The following is a 23,896-nucleotide window of genomic DNA, read 5'->3' as shown; positions in this document are numbered from 1 at the left end:
AATGTTTTAATAATACAGTTAGATGTAGGATTGTTTTCTCTATAGTTAGCACGTTTACGTCATGGTATCATATTTGTCGATTGTCGATTTGTACTTAAAGACTATCTTGATTTATTTAATCGTTAATGGAAGTGACAAAAAAAAAATTTTAAATATATTTTACAATCTTCTGCCTTGGTGTCACCCCCGGTGTTGGTGTCACCCGGTGCGGTCCGCCCCGCCCCCCCCCCTCGCCTCGCCCTCTCTACGCCTCTGATATATATATATGTGTGTGTGTGTGTCTGTGTGTGTTAACAGTTCATATTTGCTTTTGACGGGGTTAATATTTACGTAGGATTTACACAGAGAGTAGACTGTATATTTTTGTATTTGACAAGAAAAAAAGTGCCAGGACTCAGTAAATAATAGATTAAAGTTATTAAGGACTTTCTGTGACTATATTTAGCAGTGCTTGGATGTTTTAGGTTAATAATAATTGATACCCGTGTTCATAGAATATATGCCCACACTTATAGAGTGCGAAAGTGATAAAAGGGAAAGAACCATTAAAACAAATTACTTTAAAACACTCAGGTAGCCTCCCTGTAAAGGAACATATTTGCCAATATACATGCGGTAAAAATCAAAACCTTTCAACTGATGTGACTGCAAAGTGTTGTATCCTCTCATCGTTGTCCGTTTAAAAATTCCAAAAATCAGTATGCCTATAAATCTATCTGCCTCTAAAACAATGCTTTCTTTACTAGAGACTAGCCGTCCCGGCCAGGCCCTGCTCTGGCTTCTGTGAAAAACCTTTCTGTTAAAGACCATTACCTGTGTGTTTAGTAATCATCATAAACCCGGCATTGCCCACCCAAACCACAACCAACCAAAACAACAAAACGCAAAAATAACGCTAACACAATTACAAATACAAACGAAAACAAAAACCTAACAACAAACCCAACCACAATCACAAACACCAATACAAACACAAAGAAAAAACAAACAAAAAAGCAAACGAAAACAAAAACCTAACAACAAACCCAACCACAACCACAAACACCATACGAACACACAAAAAAACGAAAAAGCAAACGAAAACAAACCAAATCCAAACGCAAAACCAACCACAAACCCAAAGAAAAAAACACAAACGAAAAAGCAAACGAAAACAAACCAAATCCAAACGCAAAACCAAACACAAATACAAACACAAACCCAAAGAAAAAAACACAAACGAAAACGAAAAAAGCTTAATAATCGACTATAGTACCCCAACTTATTCATAGTCTTTTTGCACTCACTTAAACGAACGTAGGTGCCAAACCAAACCAAATGAACAATTATAATACTCCAAGCTTATTCGTAAAATACCTACAACATTTGCACTTGATCAATCCCCGCTAATTATGTAATTATTTTTTTCCACAACACCAAAACAAAGTAATAAAAAGTAAATTCTTTTCCACTAATGCAATGTTTTATAAAGGGAAGTAATTGTGTTTTCTTAATTTATCAAAGGGAAGTAAGTGCTAAAGGACTAAATATAAATAATTTTCAGACATGATTAGAATTTTTGTTATTTTTTTTAAAATTGTATTTAATGAACATGCCGACAATTATTACTATCAGTTTGAAAAATGAAAATTATTTCCCAACACTTTCAATAGTAATTTTTTAACTCATAAATTTAGACAAATGCGCACGATAATAGTCTAACACTTTAATCCATTGAAGTATGTCAACGACAAACATATGTATTTGAGCTTTATATATTAGATTTTAAAAAATCTGCAATATGTGCAAAATTTTAAAATACACATTTATGTAGAAAATATTATTAAGATTTAAGTGAAGGTATAATAAAAATAATTGAAGAAGTAAATATAATTCCGATAAATAATCTAATTTAGAAACACCTTTAATTATAAAAGTTCAGATCAAATGGTATATATATCTACTTATTTTCACAACAAACATGGGTTCCAAAAAAAAAATTAGACCACATAGTCCATTCAGAAGTGTAATGCATCACAAAGCTAAATTGTGTGTCGGTTATAGCTTTAACGATACGTCAGTAAGTTATTTTTGTTAGGTTCCAACACTATTATCAATTTTCAATAAGATACGCTTGGCAGTTCTCCTAATTCGAAAATTCAACGAATTTAATTATATCGACCGATAAACTAGATTTAAGGCATCTTAAGACAAGCCGGAGAACAGTAGACCAAACGAAAATTTATTAGTTAAAAACAAAACAAGTACCTATATAAAAACAGTAAATAATTGTGTTTCTTTACTGAACTACTTCACGCCTTATATACTGTAAATGAATCTTTGTTTTAAATTTTAGCAATGGAATTGATTTGATTTAATATACAAGAATATTTCGCGTGAGTTTTGTGTCTTACGGAGGCTAAGGAAAATCACTTTTAAAATATATTCTCAAATGTGTATCGGGCAAACTGGGAGGGTCACAGCATGTTTAGACCGAAAACCAATGCAGTCATAATTTTTTCAATGTTTTCCCATACATGTGGTAAACGGTGGAAAATCCCAACGCACGCCAATAATCTCAGTCCATTATTGTTATTTCTACGTTTGTTGAAACGATATATTAATTTGTTATTCCACTAAAATTAACGATATTTGCTAGAATACCTTTGACAGACTTTCAAGTTTGAGACTATTTACTAATGAAGACACGGACAACTACCTTTCTGGTATTAAGCTTTTAACTTAACTGAAAAAATAAATATAATTTGCTTTCTTTATTAAAAGCTTGGTTGCTCATGAGATTTCTTACACGTTTTAATTCATTGAAAATGACGTTGACACTAGATCTATATATAGGCTTCGACTAAAAATAGTGAACAGTGACATTTCACCATCTACAGCGAGCTGATCGCGCGATTGCTTATATTTAATCGTGTTATCTCCCCTTTTATTATTCAATATAGTTTTTTTAAATATCCAGTAGATAGCATCTCTAAAAGACAGTTTTCGGCCCCTTCTACGTGGTCGACACTCGCAGTGGTGGATTGGGGGGGGGCTGATTTTTAGGGGCCCCCAAATTTATCTGGTTAATTGTTGGTTTCACTTTGAAAAACAAAAGTATTAATGTTTGCATCACAAGCTTTTTTTTTTTTAAATCTCTAAAACATTGCACACACTTAAATATAAATACCAGCTGTCATCACCTCCTACCCAGACATTGTATATATAGCCGACTCTCCCTAAAATAACACAGTCCGGACCAGCGATCGCTTATGACAATAAAATAAGTGGTTTTTAGCGTTTAAAAGCACAAACAGTAGCCGAATTGTGACAAACGATTGACCCATCGTTTTTAAAAAAAGTCAACAATTAAAAGCTATTTCGTCAGATTGCGTTGTGCGGTTGATTTACTTGACTAAGTCCTCTTTGCTCCTTATGGAACATAGGGCCCCGACCATTTACTTCTATTTCATCCGATCCCCGGCTATTAGTTTTGCCGTCTCTCAGGTCATCCCTGTTTGGCTTCAGTTCTTCAAGAAGACTCCGCCTCCAGGTCCGTCAAGCGCTATGAGTGTAACATTTGGGTGAGCCTTTCGTAGCGTTTGTCCCACCCAGCGCCACTTCCTCCTTATTTGCACAGCCATAGGCTCCTGCCTTGCTTTCCTCCATAATTCTATGTTCGGCACTTTGTCCTGCCATCTCAATTTCAATATCTGTCTAAGGCATCAGTTAATGAAGGTCTGTATCTTTGCTGTGCTTGCTTTGGAGACTCTCCATGTCTCTGCTCCATACAGCAGAACTGCCTTGACATTTGAGTTAAATATCCTAATTTTTGTGGTAATGGAGATGGCATATTATGGGTCGCAGAACTGTGAAAGCGCAGCAGGCTCTATTAATTCTAGCACGTATGTCCACCCCTGTGCCTCCCGTTTTGCTGATCTTGCTGCCAAGGTGGACAAACTCTTCCGCATCATTTATTTGTCTTCCGTCTATTATCACTGGGGCCTCCTGGTTATTGTTAATTCTCATCACTTCTGTCTTTTATTTGTTGATCTTGAGACCTACGCGCTGAGAGATCGCTCTCGCGCTGTGCGGTGGTAACAAAAAATATATAAAATAATACTGTTAATTAGTTCTCACTCGCAAGCCTTCAGATAACCTGCATTATAGTAGGTAGTCCAAACTGAAATTAACTATTGATTGCAGACTTCTGGAGTGAGTATGTCATGAAAGAACTTTTAATTGTAAGCTCTATGCCACAAATTTTATGAAAATATCTCAATAAATAAAAAAGTTATGCGATTTTTAACAAAGCAAAATTTGGAAAAAAAAACTGATTTTCAAAAAGTGCCATTTTTGAGAACCCATATTTTCTAAACTAAATAACATAGAAGTGTAGAAATTGGTAAAGTTACTGCAAAGCTTGCAATATATATGCCCAATTTTTTTCAGTCATCTAAAATGAGTCTTTATAAGGTAAAAAAAAATAATTGAAAATGACAAAAATGTGTTTTGGTCACTTTTATTTTCATACAAAAAAAATCAAATTTTTTTTTTTGCTTTGGACATAGAATAACTCTAAAACTATTGTGTTGGTAATATTAACAGGAAGAATGTGTTCATTATTTTCAAAAATCACATGAGTTAAAATATTATTTTTAAAAATGCCACAGTTATCTAGTTCTGGAGCAACAGAATCAAAATTTAATGTAGTAGTGTAATTTAATCCAATAAAGACGTGATGTCTACAAGTGATGCAGCAGTTGATGCTACATTTAAACCTATCGGGTTGATAACTGCTTTGGGGGAATAGTTTTTAAAACGACAACTTCACATCTTTGTACGTCTTGTTTCCCTCAACCTTGATCTTGTGGAGCATCAAGAGTAAGTGATATGTTTTGGGAACTGGGGGGGGGGGGGGGCAACCTTCTTCCCTTCCCTTGTAAGGACAGTTCTTGATAGGCCACAGTAAATGTCTCCAGCTATGGAATAAATAATTGATTTAGTGATTAATAAAATATAATTAAATTTACTACTAGCCTATTGTGTAGGCCTACTATTTGTCCTATGACTATAACTGGAAACATATGAAAAAGCCTAAAAACACCTTTTTGTTAAAAGTAATGTATACTTGATAGTATATTTTTTATATCAATTCTATTGAATGAAATATTCGTTGCTTGTGCCACAATGGTTGAGATATCCAATGATGAAAATGCCATACTCTGGTTCTCAACATCCTATAGGACAACTTGACTGTCCTTCATTGCTACTATATGCATATAAAATAAATAAATAATGAGAAATACAACTAGTACTACTTACAATTACAACTAATATAACATTTAAAACTAAGTCACAACATGTAGAATCTTAATAAATTGCACCACCATCTAAAAATTTATCTGGTACATTTTATTACGGAGACTGGCGCAGGCCATTTCACATTATTCAGCAGGGAAATCAGAATCATAGTGCACAACAGAAAATAAAATAAACCGGGAGTGATCTCCCCAAAACTTTCTCGAATATTCTTATATAAAATAACAGGGGATGGGAACTCGGGCTATAGACATGATTTTAAATCCATTTTAAATACTTAAAGTTTTTAAAATAGAATAAAATCTCGTAGACAAATTAATTGCACACCAAGTGAACGCCAAATAAAAAAAGCGCATAATAGTGCGCAATATTATTAGCACTTTTAAAATTTACATTAGTTTTTTGAGAAATCGGAAGTAGCGTTAATTACTACTTCCGGTCAACGGAAATTACTCAAAATTTGACTTGACAGAAGGTAGAAAATTAGATGTTTTACTTACATGTGAAATTTCATTTATCTATCTGAAATAGTACTCAAGTTATAGGCTTTTGAAAAATTCAAAGTAGAAAAAGTACCACTTCCGGTTATCGGAAATCGCTCAAAAGTTGATACGGATTTACGATTTTGATAAAATACTTATATATGAAATTTCAGCAAGCTAGCTGTAACGGTACTCAAGTAATCGTGTTTACACACACACACACAGACACACACACAGACACACAGACATACGGACAGAATTGCAAAGCCCAGTTTTTCAGACTGGATTACGCACACAACCTTTTAATTTTGATAAATCTGGATTGACAATTTTTGCCCGATTAAAATAAGTCCTCTATAGTTCGGATGTGAAGAAGGACTGAGGTGTAATACGGTGAAAATTGTTAAAATTTCAATTTATTTTTGTGCACGATTACAATACTTTCTCTATACTTCGCATATACGAGAGAGTAAAAATTAATCACATTAGTCCTTAAAATTTAGTGTCTTTTGTTTTAAATAAATCGATAAAGATGTATAGTTATTATAATTATACACTTCTTTTGTGTTTCATTAATATTTTATAAGTATTTAACTTTCGTTCCCTGTAAATAATTGAGTTCGTCCACATAGTAACCAGGATTGTCTGGTGGCCATTTTGAATTTGTCGATTTATAATTTTGACGTGATAGTCCAGATAAACTGTAGTAATACGACTATACGACCCTATCATAAATCCCATTCGATAGATTTTAAAGAATTAGTAAACACTAGCATCTAATAGTTAAGTGCATCCATATTTTAAGTCCCTAGAATGTCCTGAATTAAATAGCTTCACGTCTAAACACACCTTGTGTACAAGCGTAGTTCACACGCTAAAAACCGTGGACTAGTAGCGTTCAAATTTACATTATTAACGTGTACTAATTAAACCAAACTGACATTCAAACTTAAAATTCATTTATTAAAATGGAAATGAAACTTTTAAAATGATACTTACAACTTGTTTGAAGGCTCTAGCAAGGGTAAAATCCGTTTAGCATCATCGGTCGTCAATGTCAACTTTTAAAACCGTTCGGCGAGCTACTCACTCTTTGGGGTTGAAAATTGACTCGAGGGTTATATGTTTATTGAGGGAACGGCTTCGCGACCGTAAATCAGAAATACTTGAATTTACAACACAAAGTAGTTATAAGAGTGAACTTTACATCGGTGTAAAAATTGAAACAGAATCAGTATGTTTTCGTGTATATATTGTCATTTAAAGTTTAAAAACTGATTTTTTAAAATAAAATAAGCAAGTTATTTTTTCAGTTTATACATCAAACGATAAACTAGAATTCGCCCTTTAAAATGAAATTACGATGCTTCGTCGCGAAGCCGCAACCAAATGAAAGAGTGTGGGGTCGATCGGTACTCGCAAAACGGTGAAATTTGTTGACGTAACTGATACTTTTCAAACAAATATAAAACACATTCAAACATGTGTTACAGATATAAAAATACCAGATTACGACAGATAAAGACTTAAACTTTATTGACATATAATTTTTATTCTTATATGAAAACTAGAAGTAGTGAAATTATTTTTTTGAAAACCGCAAAAACTGACCCTAAAACGCACTTTTTCGCCAGTTTGGACTACCTAATTATAGAAAAGCCCTAGCAACCAATGGAAAATTTTCTTACCGTCTTTAAATTGTGTTAAACTTTTCTACTTTTAATTTTTTTAAAAGCTTATAACTTGAGTACTATTTTAGAGAGATAAATTTCACATACAAATAAAAGATCTTATTCTGTGCCAAATTTTGAGTAATTTCTGTTGACCGGAAGTAGTAATTATCGCTATTTCCGATTTCTCAAAAAACGCATGTGAATTTATAAAGTACTAATAATATTCTGCACTATTATGCACATCATATTTGGCGTTCACTTGGTGTACAATTCTTTTTTCTACGAGATTTTATTCTTTTTTTTTTAAAGTTTACGTAATTAATAAATAGACGCCAACGAGAAAAGTCTCAAAGGTATTTGAGAGGCCCATAAATTAATTTAAAAATCATGCACGGCGTAGTTACAATTAATATGGTTATAAAATCCTGTCTGCCTGGGTTTTTTTTTTCGGACTTTACTAAAGATTGGATGTATCTGATGTATTTAATATTTTCGGTACCTAAATAAAAATTTAAAAAAAAGCAAAAACAATTTGGTTTTCGCGTGTAACGGCGACATAAACAATAGCATCCTGCTATTCGATAGGCCGCCATAAATTTTATTGTACACATTTTAAGCTAAAAAAAGAAAAACTAGGTCATGGGATTTTAATTTGCATTGTTATTAAAAACTTGACCTGCAAAGTTTTGTAAACAAAAAAAAACTATAAAGTGGGGCTGTCAGAAATCGATCACGGAGTTCCTGTACAGCCAATCAATGTTTGTCTTACGAAAGTGAAACATCGGACTATAACTTAGGCTTGATGAAAATAAATAAAAATGTAGCCTTAAACTCAACAAATTATTTTCAAGTTCTCTGGATTTGCAACTTTTATAGCATTGCTTCTAAAATTATTAAATTTCTGAATTAATTTTAGGCTTAAGTTTTTATTTTTTATTATTTTTACGGTCCTAAATCTAAATAAATCGGGAGTGATCTCCCTTAAACTTTCTCGAATTTTCTTATATAAAACAACAGGGGATAGGAACTCGAGATATAGTTATGATTTTTAATCCATTTTAAATACTTAAACTTTTTAAAATAGAATAGAATCTCATAGAAAAAAGAATTTCGCACCAAGCGAACGCCGAATAAAGATGTGTATAATAGTGCGGAATATTATTAGTACTTTATAAATTCACATGCGTTTTTTGATAAATCGGAAAGAGTGAAAATTACTACTTCCGGTCAACGGAAATTACTCAAAATTTAATAGAAGGTAGAAAATTAGATCTTTTACTTACATGTGAAATTTCATTTATCTATCTGAAATAGTACTCAAGTTATAGGCTTTTGAAAACATTCAAAGTAGAAAAAGTACCACTTCCGGTTATCGGAAATCGCTCAAAAGTTGATACGGATCTACGATTTTGATAAAATACTTATATATATGAAATCTCATCAACCTAGCTGTAACGGTACTCAAGTTATCGTGTTTACACACAGACAGACAGACAGACAGACACACACACACAGACATACGGACAAGATTGCAAAATTGTTTTTCCGTATCAGTGAGGTGTAAAACGTCGAGACAAATCTCGATTATTATTTTTTTTGCACGATTACAAGACTTTCTCTATAGTTGGTATATACGAGAAAGTAAAAAGCACATTTTTATTCCATGTCAACAACATTACGGAAGGATCCTCGTCAACTCGCTGGTGTCCATTTACCGGGAGTGATCTCCCCTAAACTTTCACACAGACATACGGACAGAATTGCAAAGCCCAGTTTTTCCAAATCGATTTTCCATAGAACACCAACATTTTGATAAATCTGCATTTATTATTTTTGCCCGATTAAAATAAGTCCCCTAAACCCCGTATATGATGAAGTACTGAGGTGTATAAAGATGAAAACTCAAAATTTCATGTTATTTTTGTGCACGATTACAATACTTCCTCTATACTCTGTATACTAGAAAGTAAAAATAGCACTCTCGACTGCTCACATCTAAATAAATCTCGTATGTCGATGTACCACTGTATATGCAAAAGTTTTTCGCAGATCACTCACGCTTTATTTAAATAACTAGGCATACTGCCTAGCTTTGCTTAGGTTTTAAAATAAAGAAATTGAGAATTAAAATAATTAATTAATTGTTGATTGGCTATTATGTGGCGTGCTTAGGGCCTAAGTTTAAAGAGTCTTGAGTAATTTCATACCATGCTAACATGAGTGGAGTATTCGCAAACTTATTACCCGGTAGGTTATAGAACTGCAAAGGCTTCCTTAATAGTATAAAACAAAAATTATAATAAATTTAGTTTTGCGATTAATTTTCACAATTTCACTACAATTCATAACTTAATTGATAATGAAATATTTACGTAAACGAATGGTATACTTTTTAATATTTTTGTTTTACTTTAATCTTCATATGCCGAGGTCACAGAAACAAGTAAACTCTACTTCACTTGCCCCATAGACCGTCAGGTTTGAAAAGGAAACTTTACTTTAAAATTTATGAAAATTATTTTTAAAATATTACTTTAATAAGTTACCTCCCCTGTACAAAGACCAAATGACGTAGTTTGTGTTTACGTTTTCACAAACAAGTGTATATATAAGAAAATACTACATCTGGACACATCTAACGACCGTAATTGTTTCTTTCAGGCGGGAATAGGAAAAAAGGTTTTTGTTACCCTCCAGGGTCGGTCTACGACCTCACAAAATATTAGAAGGGTCGTTCCTCAATTTATTTAAATATATCTTAAAGAGAATTTCACTCGCGGTCATTTTTTAGCCCTTGTCGAGGGCTTTTGGTCAGACCAACAGTTTTTCCATACGGCCTAGTCATCTATGGAGGTGCATGCAAAAAATTAGCCAGATAAATGTTGAAATTACCCCGTTTTTCACATAAAATACAACGATTGTATAGGGTTTTGACCACTTTACGAAGTTTTCCCGGATATGCCGAGTTTTTTATGACACCCCTAGGCGTTCTCCTACCACCTCACAAAATATCAAGGGGGTCGTTCGTCAAAAAAAATTTTCGTTATATAGCATAAATAAGGAGAATTTTACTCGCGGTCATCTTTTAGCCCTCATCGAGGGCTATGAGTCAAACCGACAGTTTTCTCATACCGCCTAGCCATTTATCTAGATGTTTGCAAAAAATAAGCATGATGTACAGAAGGTAAGTATCCTAAAATCTGTGGTGAAATTACCCTCTGTTTTTCCCATAAAATACAAAGATTATATAGGGAAATACGACTCGTCAGTTTTGACAACTTTACGAAGTTTTCCCAGAAATGCCGAGTGTTTTATGACACCCTTAGGCGTTCTCCTACCACGTCACAAAATATCAAGGGGGGGGGGGGTCGTTGGGCAAAAGTTTTTTTCGTACAAAAAAGGCGCCGGTCAGTCGAGGTCAGTTTTGACCCCCTCCCCGTGGCTTTTGCGGCCAACCGGCACCGGAATTCGTGTTTCTTCGCCCCAAGGCAGGAGCCTGCCAAATTTGAAGCGCCTACGGTGCAGGGAATTGCCCTATCGAGCACCCAACCACTTTGCTTTATATATAGAGATTAAATATTGCTATTTGAAGTATTAATCTTTTCGCGCTACTGCACACACACTAGCGCGTTTATTTGATGCTCAAATGTTTAAAATTATGCGATTAAATCTTAATGAAATTAAATACTAATTAAATTAAATGTGGATTCGCTCCCCTAAAGTGGATTCTGTACAACTGCAGAATTTCTTTAAAATTGATACTGATCTGTTTTCAAATAGCCGTGAAAATTAATTAATAATGACTAACAATTAATATTTGATTTCCCACCTGCTAGAGTAACGGTGATAATAGGTACTGGGTGCTTTTATTGTTGCGTGTGTGCAACACTTTCTTGAATTGTTTTCTTTGGGTGTGTTTTTTTTCGTTTAAGTTCATGTTTCGTGTTGCAATCATTAGCTATGATGGTGTAAAAAGCTACATAAAAGTATTCCGATATTTTATGCTTGTATATTTACTGTTTCTTAAAACATTTTGTAAACTAACAAAGATACCGGCGTCAACAATTAAAGTAAAAAAATGCTATTAGTAACGGCTAGTTCTTAATTCTCCAGTGCAATCGGGCTAAAAATATAGGAGTTTGTGACCAAACAGCTCGTATTTCGAGAAAACACATAGACGCGAAAAGTTTTTAGAAAAGGCTTTGTGAGAATATGATTCAAGATTACAAATTTCATAAGATTATATGTAAATCGGGAAAAGAGTAAAATACGACCTACAGTAGCTTTTGCTTGTTTGTGAAATTTATCCATCTAACTGAAACCGTTTTCAAGTTATCGCTATTTTAAGAACCGAAAACCGATAAAATATCGCTTTCTGATATCTGAGTTCACTGAGTTAAACCTAATCTGATGACTGGCAACTAAAACCCTAAAATGATTCCTTAATTGCAAACAAATATAAAATTTGTGTTGATAAAACATACAAAAATACACAGCCAATAAAATAAAATAGATCAACCTGATTTTATAAACGTATAATGCTAAATTTAATTACAAACTAACTTTATGAAGAAAAAAATATTGAGCGTGGTTTATAGCTCAAGTCCGTTTCCACCTTCTGATAAAAAAAAATATAATCTTGCAGTATATTTAATTGAGCATTGCAAGTTTTATCCGTGAAGTCTAACATTTACATGTCTTCATTACAGCCAAAACAGAGCCACGAGCTTTTTGTCTAGGCGTTTACACGGGTTTCGCGATACGCGAACAGTGCAGAAACTTTGTTCGTTGTCGTCGAAACCTGCCTTAAGCGCTGTCTTCATCAACATTTAAAACAGAATGCTCAATTTATTTAATAATTTCTACCTTCCAGGATTTGTGCTGATATCTAACAACCTTGTCTAACAGAATGTTGCTGAAATTAGTCACAAGAGTGGAATTTCATAGCCGCGATGCACGATCAGTTGCAGCTTTTTCCGGTTGTTTCATTTTTCATTCTTTTTCATTACTATAACTGTAAAACCCGAGCATAGGTTCCTCGTAAATCGGTCGATCGACTGCTCGTTTCTAAAAAAATAAAAATCTCGTATGTCGAGGAAGGCGACCTAGGGCTATTACACACCCGGTGTAATTCCAAACCTTATACACTGTAACGTCTTTATTTTTACAGGGCATTAATTTACCTAACTATAAAATACGAGCTGACCCGCGAGGTAGCATACGCCGCTATCTAGGTGTGTTTTTTTCCTACTTATCAACAATTCATAATTTGTAAATTAGACGATACCCCACCGCCCATTGAAAGCAGCCGTCTACAGACGACAATGAAAATATCAAGCAGAACTTATTTATCTCCCATTGCTTTCAAATCGTTTAAAAACTAAATTATCTGCCCCTAATAGCTGTCACATTTGAACCGGCTCTACTATTGTAAACATTTGGGGTGAACCACAGCTCACCTGACAGGAGGGGATGAGGGTGGTGGCTAAGCTGTGTGGTGTTTTCTATGGTCTCCATGAAGAGAATTATATATATACGAGCCGACCCGCGGCTTATCACACGCCGCTATTTAGTTTTATTTTCTACTTTTCAGTAACTCATAATTTGAATGCTGCCACTGAAAATATTTGCTTTAAACACTAAAACCCCCCTTTCCCCCAAACCCCCCTTCCCCCCCCCCCCCCCCCCCCACCCGTGAAAGCAGCCTCCTCTAAGTTTAAAATCGTTTCAAACTAAATTATATGCTCCTAATAGCCGTCACTAAAGCAAACTCGACGATTGTAAATATTTAGCGTGAAACACAGCTCACCAGACCATGTGGGGGTGGGGGTGGTAGCGATTGGTGTTTTCTATGGTCTCCAAGAAGAGAATTATATATATGCATAGATTGACTTATTTCATGTGCTTCTATTTTCGGTTTGCAAAGAATTCTTCTACGGTCAGAGCCATTCTTTTATTTTATCTGCAACAACCGTCAAACATCCAAACGTAAGTACATCCCATGCACTTTTTCAAAAAGTGTACGTTATATGATTTTCAAATGCGTTCAACTGTTTACTGAGTTTACCTTAGACTAATCATTTTTGTTATTACGGACAACATTAATGATGTCCTAAGGTGCCTTTCTTTTTAAAAATGAAAAGCATGATGTTTCAATAGCATGTGTATGGCTGGACACAACCGAGACTAGTTTCGAATTTTTCGAAAGGCCCCGTGTAAATATTTAAAAAAATCATTTACGATAGTTATAAATATGGTGCATAAAAGTCCGACAGTTTGATTTTTTTGTACTTTACTAAAGATTGGATATAACTGATGTTTGTAGCATTTTCGTTAACCAAGCAATTTTTTTAAAGCCAAAAATTATACATTTATCACAGATATTGAAAACAATAAAGCGGGAGTGGTCTCCCCTAAACATATTCTTATTTAATACTACGGGGGATGGCAACTCGGAATATAGTCATGATTTTTCATCAATTTTTAATTTCTTAAACTTTTTAAAATAGAATCTCGTAGAAAAAAAGCATTGAGCACGTGAATGGCAAACAATATCTGTATAATAGTGCGGAATATTAGTACTTTACTAGACTACCCGTCATCCCTTGGATAACTGTGAGTTTCGGGGGTCATCCATAAATAAACCGGGAGTGATCTCCCCTAAACTTTCTCGAATATTCTAATATATTATAACACTACGTGGGATGGCAACTCGGAATATAGACATGATTTTTGTTTACTTAAACTTTTAATAATAGAATAAAATCTAGTGGAAAAAAGAATTGCGCACCAAGCGAACGCCAAAACAAAATGTGCATAATAGTGCGCAATATTATTAGTACTTTATAAATTTACATGCGTTTTTTGAGAAATCGGAAATAGCGTACATTAGTACTTCCAGTCAACGGAAATTACTCAAAATTTGACAGAAGGTAGAGAATTAGATCTTTTACTTACGTATGAAATTTCACTCAAGTTATATGCTTTTGAAAAATTCAAAGTAGAAAAAGTTCCACTTCCGGTTATCGGAAATCGCTCAAAAGTTTATACGGATCTACGATTTTCATAAAACACTTGTATATGAAATTTCATCAACCTAGCTGAAACGGTACTCAAGTTATCGTGTTTACACACAGACAGACACACACACACACAGACAGACACAGACATACGGACAAGATTGCAAAATTATGTTTTTCCGTATCAGTGAGGTGTAAAACGTAGAGATTTGTAAAAATCTCGATTTTGTTTTTTTTTGCACTATTACATGACTTTCTCTATACTTCCTATATACGAGAAAGTAAAAACATCACGTCTCTCACTTATCGTCACAAAAAAACCAGACCCCACATTCAAAAAGACGTCACACCTCAGACGTTTTTGTCTTTTAAAAACACCGATTTCGGCTGAGCATGGGTCTGACAACACAATCTCTTCATATGCTGAGGTCACAAAACAGGTCTACTCTACCTCACCTGCCCACTGTCCTCCCAACTCAGACATTTTTTTTGTCTTTGAAAACACAGATTTCGGCTGAGCATGGGTCTGACCACACTATTTCTTCATATACTGACGTCTCCGGTGAACTATACACCTACCCAAAACTACTCTAGAACCCGTGCCACACCCGCATGAAAGTCTATTTCATTAACACCTTAGCTATCTAGGCTCGTCACGTCAATGACGTTTTTTTTTTTTGTACTCTATATTAAGAGTTTGAGTCTGCTTTAAGAAACTTGATTTACGCGAATAGGCCATGATTCTAGACTAGTATTATTTCAAATTATTTTTTTTCTTCACTTAACCAATTCCATAGATAAACAAACAAAGATTTATATAAAACAATGAAGGTCTGAAATAGTTTAGTATAGACCAGTGGTTCCCAACCTTTTTCGAGTGGCGACCCCCTTTTATAAAAAGTAAGTGACCCGCGACCCCCATAGAATTAAAAAGCCGAAATTAGTATGGAAATTAAGCACTAAAATAAGATTTTCTAGTAGATTTTCAATATGAAGTACTCTTGATAACTGTTTTAATAGCATGAGTTAAATTGCATACTATTCACTAAACCTTCGTGATTAAGTTTTTAATTTTAAAAAAAATTGTTAACGCCAACCTATGTCATTATAATTATCTTAATTTTGTTTTTAATCGAAGAATAGTGTTGAAAATATATTCTCGAAAAGTCAATCAATTTTACGTTTGGGTATGAATGGTGAATACTACACCAAAATTGTGTCTGCAGTTTTTCATCTTACACGGAATCATTCTGCAAATCAAAGAATTCATCTTGTAATTCATCGGGAATGCTGGCAACATCAAGGGAAGAAGAGAATGGGTAATGCGTAAATGCAGATTCTTCTTTTTTCAGCTCAGAGAAATAGCGATGCAGTTCATTTTCAAGAGATTCAAGATGCCCAGAAATCGCTTCTTTCAAAATTTTAATTATCTCACAATCAGATTCATCTACCACACCGCAGAGTTTCTCAAATTTACAATACTTCCAAGATTTGTTTTCTTTACCGATTTTGCAGCTTTGATAAAAATGCCCCGAGATTATCATGGAAAGTTATAATATTCGTTCATTTTCACTGAAGCTTCAGGTTGAGCTTATCTTGATGTTCGAATATATCTGCTAGGTAAGATACTCTCTCCAACCACTCTGTCGTTTTAAGTATACCAAAAAGTCTTGTTTCCTTTGCACTCCCAAGAACAATTTGATTTCAGATTTCAATTCAAAAACACAATTTACAACTTTTCGTTTGACAGCCAGCGTACTGTAGTGTAGAAGAGCAGAACCTCGTGATCACTATTTATGTTTTTGCTCAGTTCTTTGAAGGCTCCAGATTTTATATAATTTACGACTTATACTAGCAATGGACTCTTGATGTCGATTGGTTAGAGCAGTGGTTAGGAAGCTAAATCTTTTCTGTTTTCTGAAAGCCCGATTTTGAGCTAAACATAGATGGCGCACCATCCGTTTTAACCCATTTTAATCATCCAGTTTCAAAAAAGGTATTTATTTTCTCCATGCTATCTTCACAAAAGAGCAACTCTTCTTTGCTATCATCCGCATGAATATAGACACAGACCAGCAACTGCGAACACGAACTCACGTGTGTTGATTTATCAACTTGAAAAGCAAACAATGGTGTTATTTAACATTTACGTACATGCAGCGTTTGATGAGATTTTCTCCTATTGTTTTTTTTTTTTTTTTTTTTTTTTTTTTTTTTTGCTTGGCATTTTCTATCGTGACTTCATTTGATGCTTGCACTAATGCTGGTGAAAACTTCCTGTTCGATCAAGTCTCTGGCGTTTGCAACTAGCTTCTTATAGACGAAAGAACTCCATATATTTTTGGTGTGTTCCGAATGACTCGTCTCAAATGACGTTTTAGTTTTGAAGATTTCATAGATTCGTGACTGAGAACAACTTTGTACAGTGCGCTTTGTTTCTTCTCTATTACATTTCCAGTGATGTTAATGAAGCCGAATTTAAAAAATTCTTCTAAATATTCATGTTTTGTTTCAAATTACTAAGGTTTAGTATACCAGTTGGCGACCCCCCAGAAAGACCTTCGCGACCCCCAGGGGGGTCGCGACCCCCAGCTTGGGAACCCGTGGTATAGACAATCATTATTATGTAGATCTAGATAGTAAGAGTTATCTAGATTCTAGATTCTATGACTGGTTTGGTTAAGTCGAGTTTTCTCGTAGATCTAGATCTAGAACCTAGCTAGATAGATAAATCACTTGTATTCTTTAATTAGATGATCCGTGAAGCTAAAAAGCGAAGATTTAGATCTAATATTTAACGACTAAAATAGTTTAATAAAGAAATTTAAAAATTTATTCTGTTTTTAAAATGGTTTTTATTTTTAACTTATTAATTTTGGTTTGACCTAGATTCTAGATCTAAAAATAACTTCCTTCGACAGCTGATCTTTAGATTCTAGATCTAGAGAAATTTATTCATATACACGTATTATATCGAATTAGTAGTTCCGTATAAACTTTTCAGCGATTTCCGGTAACCGGAAGTAGGACTTATTCTACTTTCAATTTTTTCTAAAGTCTATAACTGGAGATAGATAATCTGATAGATAAATGAAATTTCACATGTAAGTAAAAGATCTAATTCTTTACCTTCTGTTAAATTTTGAGTAATTTCCGTTGACCGGAAGTAGTAATTTACGCTACTTCCGATTTCTCAAAAAACTAATGTCAATTTTTAAAGTACTAATAATATTGCGCACTATTATGCACTTTTTTTTATTTGGCGTTCACTTGGTGTGCAATTCTTTTGTCTACGAGATTTTATTCTATTTTTAAAACTTTAAGTATTTAAAATGGATTAAAAATCATGTCTGTAGCCCGAGTTCCCATCCCCTGTTGTTTTATATAAGAATATTCGAGAAAGTTTAGGGGAGATCACTCCCGGTTTATTTTGCATGTCAACAATAATGATGGAAGGATTCTCGTCAACTCGGTCATGTTCATTCCACACCCTTTGGTGTGGGAAAATTCTAAACCGTATTATTTTTACTCAAGCTTATATTTTATTAATGCAGGGTTGAAAGCCAGTAGTAATTAGCTTATTAACATTACATTAAATAAGTAATAAATAAAAAAATGCATTGGTTCTGATTTCAGAATGTCTGCAATTATCAGCCCAAAACAGCTGTATAAGACAAGGCGCCTATGGAAACGCTTGAAGAAAAGGTTATATTATTAAATGGTTAAATTGTCATTCTTTTCTTCCATTGATGAAGAGACGCTGTTCCAAATAACTATCCATTGTTTTCTACAAACTTTTAAATAAGCTTTAGAAAAAAATTACAGTAGTACGGTTTGAGATAACCCCATCCTTTCTGTAGTGGTAATCAAAAGTTAAACATCTAAAAGCTGTTTTTTGTTTTGTGAATTCTTTATGTTTTCTTTTACATTGATACAAATTTCACATGTTTAAGTATACACCCTACTAGATATTGTGGTAGTGGTAATACAAAATATTTTAATAATTACAAAAAAGTAGGGCGTGGCATTGCCCCAGGTCACCCCACCTCTGTAAAGGTGAAAATTTCTTAGAATATCTAATCACGAGAGTCCTCTGGCGCCCCGTGCTATTTGGCTCAATGGGCTTTTCGGGTGTGCAAGAGTGAATATATTCGTTTTAAAGAGTGTGATAGAACATGGATAAGATGTGGTATTATAGTCGTTCACTGAATTGAATCAGGCGCGTCCGACGGCGCGCTGGTAGGGTAAGATTTGGCGCCTCGGGCTATCCAATGAGCACTATGGCGCCTACATAAGTTTGACAATATTGACTCGGTGGCATATGATATTCGATGATTAAACCGCCATACGGCGCCCCTGCGGTAGAGTAACGAGGGCTTCCAGTAGCGCTCCAATACACCCCTACCCGGGCGATCGTCGAAGTGTGTTCTAGTTCTAAATTTCACGCTGCATCGCGCGGCGACGGGTACGCTAGTCCTTTATATTCGGTTTAAAGAAGGGAGGTGTAAAACGGCGAAAACTGTAAAAATATCGCTGGTGTGCGTGCGTGTGCTCTTACTGGCGGCTGGTGACAATAGAAACTTGTGGACGCATGCGGCAAACTAGGATACTAATAATCATAACTAAGATCTATAGGCAATTTTCTTCTCATTGGCGTCAAAGAGGATGCGCCCTTGTGTTTATTGTTTAATAGCTAAATAATAGCGACACAAAAGTCTACCATCGCCAATAGCTGTAGTGTAACGTAAAACAGTTGCTGGACTCAGAAAACTCACACCTTGTCCTGAACGGGAAACATCTCAATACTGACGTCGATGAGTTTTGTTTTCACATTGCAACAAGCATTATATATTAGTCTTTTTTTCATTGATATTTTTATATTGTTTAGTTACAATTATAAAGGAGTTATTTTAAACCAAATGTTATATTAATTCATTTCCGTGAGTTAGTGCTAAAGTTTAATTCTTAACCCAGTTACGCCACTTAATTATATTAAGGAACCTATTAAATTTTTCAACCCCTTACACAGCGTTTATACTTACGACATGTATAGGCCTACTCTTATACATGTCTAGAACACAAAACCCGCTTCAACTTAATTTTATCTGGTACATTTTCTCCAATGAACTATAATTATACTTAAGCATTCACACTTACAGAACATGTTACACGTTTCAGAAAACAAACATTACAATTACCTTCGATATAAGCATGTAGGTCTCGATAATTTGTGTTAAACAGTAATCGAAGTTTAATAAAATGTTGATGGTGGGCAAGCAACTTATTTTTAAATGGTGTAGCCAATAGTGTAGGTCAAATCCTTCATACATGTCGAACGTGTAAAAAGCGGTGTAACACAATTATTTATAACTAACAAATCATTTTAAAAAACGAATGAAAGATTATTGAAGTCATTTTGCACAATCAATTTTGTATTGTATTGACTATTTTACTGACACCACCCTCAACCTATGCACACTAGGAATCTAACATGGATAAGTTGTTTAGCAGAAACGTCCAAGCAACAAATGTTTATAAGAATTTTTTTTCATATCGGGCCACCACAATCCGCTTCAGTGGACGGTGTAACTCAGTCTGATTGGTACATTTTTTGTTCTGTGAAAACTTCAATTACTATAACAGCACCCTTTCATTTAGCCCAGTAGCATCAATGTGTGCACACGTTATATTAATCCAACTATTAATTCTAGTGGAAAATCCATTGTAAACAATTTAATGTCACCCCACCCCTGTCGTTGGCTGACGTTTCGGTTGGTAAAAATACTCAACATAACTTCTGTTAACCCCCTTACCCTGTGTGATAGCTGTTAATAGTATCGATGTTTTGTCTACAGGTTATTAATACAGCTGGATGTAGTATTGTTAACCAACTTACGTCATAATTAATGTCACCCTCTATCCTCCCTCTCCAATTTTTGCATTGGTATCTGCCCCCTAAATGGTATCATGCGGTGAGGTGCGACCCCCTCCAGAGATGCCTACAGACGTAATTATGGTATGACTATTTAACCCAGGTGCATTTTTCCCTCCCTTTACTATTAATGGTTTGTCTTTCTACCTTTTGTGTACTTTAATTTTTAAAATTACAATAGCTGAATAATACATTTTTAAAATACTAGTGCAAAATTAACTTTTAAAAGCATTTAAAAATGAACTTTGACAATATAAATGGACAGTAGTTAGCAGTTTAATCTAAAAGTGGATTGCAGGTTCATCAAATCAAATTTTAACTAATCATAAATTATGATTAAGAAGATAGATGGAAAAGAAGTTAGTTCAACACTGCATATTCACTTTGCCTTTCTGTAAGTTTATCCGCACATTTGCAGCAAAACAAACACTTCCAACAAGAATGTTGTCCTCTGATTGACATATTCACTGTATCTTCATTTGTGTGGCAATATAGGGGGTCAAAGTAACTGAATACCTGTGGGTTTATATCATTATATTAATTAACCCATTCATATTAATCATAAATAAAAATTGGAAATAAGACAGAAAATCAATGTGACACCTTTCTTACCTTACAATTTTCATAAAGTCGTGATATTTTTTTAAACATTAACTAGGAATAAGATAAATCATTTTTAAAAAGTACCTTAATGGAAATGAATCCTCTTCCTCTAAATAGAATAACCAAATTTTGATTATTGTTTACTGCACAATCTACAGGTTTAACATCCTGAGAAACAGATTTCGACATCAGAAAGGTACGATTGATAGGACAACTTTCAAACTTGAAGCTAGAATCAAACACCTGTACTCTGTAGTTATTTGAATCACATATATAGAGATGTCGATGAGAATCAGCTGCAATACCTAATGGGTAAAAGAATTGGCCATATTCACTTCCAAATTCACCATAAAAGTCAAAGCCCATGAATTCAGGTCCATAAAAAACAGCAATTCTGTGATTACCAGTATCTGCAACAACGATTTCTCCAACGGCTGTACACACTATATGAGTTGGATAAAACAGTCCATGGTGAGACCTAGTGGCTAGATCAATAAACTGACTATCATTGATGCTTCTAATCACTGAGTTTGCAAAAGGCAAAGAAATGAACAAAATATTTGGTTCAAGTACAAAAATACCACTGACGTCTCGCAGGTTTTTCTGGTAAACGCAATGGAAATCTTTAGGGTCAGCATTGAAGGTTGCTGTATAAACCATTATTCCCTTAACATCAGCACGCCGACCCATAGCACAAAACTGTTCAGTCTGATCACTGGATGTCATAGGATAAAATGAAACATCGACAATTGGATGATCAAATTTTTTGTAACTGTAAGGTTTGGATGGTGTTTTATAAAGCACAGCCTTGTTCCAGGTTGTGTCTACAACAACCAAATGACCAGTAATATTATTTACTGCTATAGCATTTGGGTGTCGTACCTCCAAATTATCATCTCCGAACTGCAAGTTATATATTTGTAGTTGCTCAACCGAATTTATAGTTTGCAATGAACAGTCACTAAAGAAAGAGAAAAATAATGGCTAAAATTAGTAATTTTGATAACGCATAATTAAAATTATGGCTGTGAAAAATAGAATATTATGAACGATACCATTATCATAAAAGGCCCTGTTATATTATCAATGCCTTAACAAAGCACTAATAAAGCAAACTACATTTTGACTGTACAGGAAACAGGACAATATAAGACAGTATGTAGATACCATTTTTTTCTTATACCAGGGTATCGGTCTACTACCTCACAAAATATGATGGGGAAAGAGAGGGGGGAAGGGTCGTAGAGAAGAAACCTTTTCCGATATATAGCTCTTTTGAATAAGGAGAATTTCACTCGCGGTCAGTTTTTAGCTCTCGACGATGGCCTCGAGTATGACCGACTGTTTTCCCATACGGCCTAGCCATTTATCGAGGTGTATGGAATTTTTTTTACCATTTGTACAGAAAGTTCCATTAAAATCTTTTTGAAATTACTTTCTGTTTTTCCCATAAATTACAACGATTATAGAGGGAAATGTGACTGGTCAGCTTTGACAGCTTTAGCGATTTCCCCCAGATATGACAGGTTTTTTCTGATATCCATAGACATTGGTTTTTAAGCTGTACTTTGACCCTAACTCTAGCCCGATCCCGTTGGGACATCCATTATAACGTTCATGCGGTATATGGAGGGGGGGGGGGGAGTAAAGTCGAGTTTTGAGAGCGCTTGCAAAAGGAGAGGTGGCGGTAGGTTGGCTTAGCAGTAACTTTTGCACGTGAAATATAACATTCACCATTCACATACTACCAAAAGAAAAACAATCATAACGTATTACTTAATTGGGATCTTGTCTAGATAAGCCCCGTTAAAATGTCCCTCTACCAAAAAAATGTTAGAAAAAGGGGAAATGAAATTGTGCATTATGATTTTAATGGAGAGGGTGTTAATATTGGGACATGTCACTGAAATTTTGCATAAAAAGTCTTTATTGTGGTACCTTTAACCTAACCTCAACGGTGGATAAGAAATGTTTATGGTGTGCTTTTAAATATTCTGTCTAGCCTAAGAAATAGGTCACAAATGGTGGGGGGTTTAACTTTTCACCCACGCACTTTTGCATTAAAGGCCATGTTTAAACAGATTCATTGCCTTATATAATAATTTCGTTTAAAAATTCCGTTATATATTTTTATAGTTATAAAAATAAATAGTAAATAATGTGTAATGTTCAGTAAATAGTATAATGTATACAACTATTTCTTTGGACTCGAAGTCTAAGTTCATGTGAGCGGCTGGAGTGTTGTTATTATCATTTTATCTGTAACTAAAAAGGCGAATGTATCGTTTAGTTTCATGTCGTAAACTGTTCGTGCTTTTTAGTTATGTAGTCCTGTATCATGGCGCCGCTGTATAAATGTTCACGTCGCTGTCTACGGCTAGTTTGTATATATTTTGTTTATATTGTTGTAAATGTTTGTATTAAGTGTCTTTTTGTATAATTCTGGGTAATCTATCGTTTTAGGTACGTAAAATCGCCCGCGACTAGTAATGTGAAAAACAGGTGACTCATTAAATTTTAATAATTATTTAACATTTTGAGGATTTGTGTTTTGAAAAATACAAAATTGTTCCCTTGGTTCATTTATGTAGATCTACCTGTTTTTAAAAAATTGAATTAAAACTTTTCAGTAATAAATGAAGACTAGCGATGTTTCCAACAGATGCAACCATGCTCATTTACTATAGCAGCCATCTTGTTGTTTTTACTGTAAACTTAAAGCGCAAGATTCAGGGGAAGCCACTCTAACGCGCAAGATTCAGGGGAAGCCTAACTTTCAGATGGCCGCTTTTTATATAGCAAATCCTACTCACAAACACTGCTGTTTAAAGTTAAGTTCTTGCTTAGATCTAGATTAATATATTTACTTTAGCCATTGATTTATGT

General features: G+C 34.4%; 1 long non-coding RNA gene across 1 annotated transcript in view; it reads left to right on the top strand.

Moving 5' to 3' along the window:
• The window catches only part of LOC131950952 (uncharacterized), a 21,404-nt gene extending 3,044 nt beyond the window's left edge, over positions 1-18,360 (top strand). Inside the window, exon 4 of the long non-coding RNA XR_009388373.1 lies at positions 18,112-18,360. This is a non-coding gene — a long non-coding RNA (uncharacterized LOC131950952). The remainder of the gene's footprint in view (positions 1-18,111) is intronic.
• Positions 18,361-23,896: the final 5,536 nt, after the last annotated feature.

This window comes from Physella acuta, unplaced genomic scaffold (assembly GCF_028476545.2).
Source record: "Physella acuta isolate Inbredline_101_S28 unplaced genomic scaffold, ASM2847654v3 ptg000792l, whole genome shotgun sequence".
NCBI classification, from domain to species: Eukaryota; Metazoa; Mollusca; class Gastropoda; family Physidae; genus Physella; species Physella acuta.
This window is presented reverse-complemented; position numbering and strand designations above follow the sequence as displayed.